Genomic DNA, 224 nt, shown 5'->3' with positions numbered 1-224 from the left:
GGGAGCCCCGCCCGCCTCGCCCGAAGGAGACTGGGGACAAAATGGAGGGAGCGGTCGTGGGCGGACGTGCGTCAGGGTGCCCGGGCCTCCCGTCCGCCGGCTGGCGACACTTCCCCCCCTTCCCCCCGCCGTGGCCGCGCGCCTCCCGCCCAGTGCCCTTGCAAGTGCGCTCCTGGGCACGCGTCTACGCGGGCGGGCGGCGGCCCCGGCCGCCCGGGCCCCGC

The sequence above is a fragment of the Crocuta crocuta genome, unplaced genomic scaffold, assembly GCF_008692635.1.
Source record: "Crocuta crocuta isolate KB4526 unplaced genomic scaffold, BGI_CrCroc_1.0 scaffold322, whole genome shotgun sequence".
Lineage (NCBI taxonomy): Eukaryota > Metazoa > Chordata > Mammalia > Carnivora > Hyaenidae > Crocuta > Crocuta crocuta.
The sequence above is the reverse complement of the archived record's forward strand: the minus strand, read 5'-3'. Positions refer to the sequence as shown.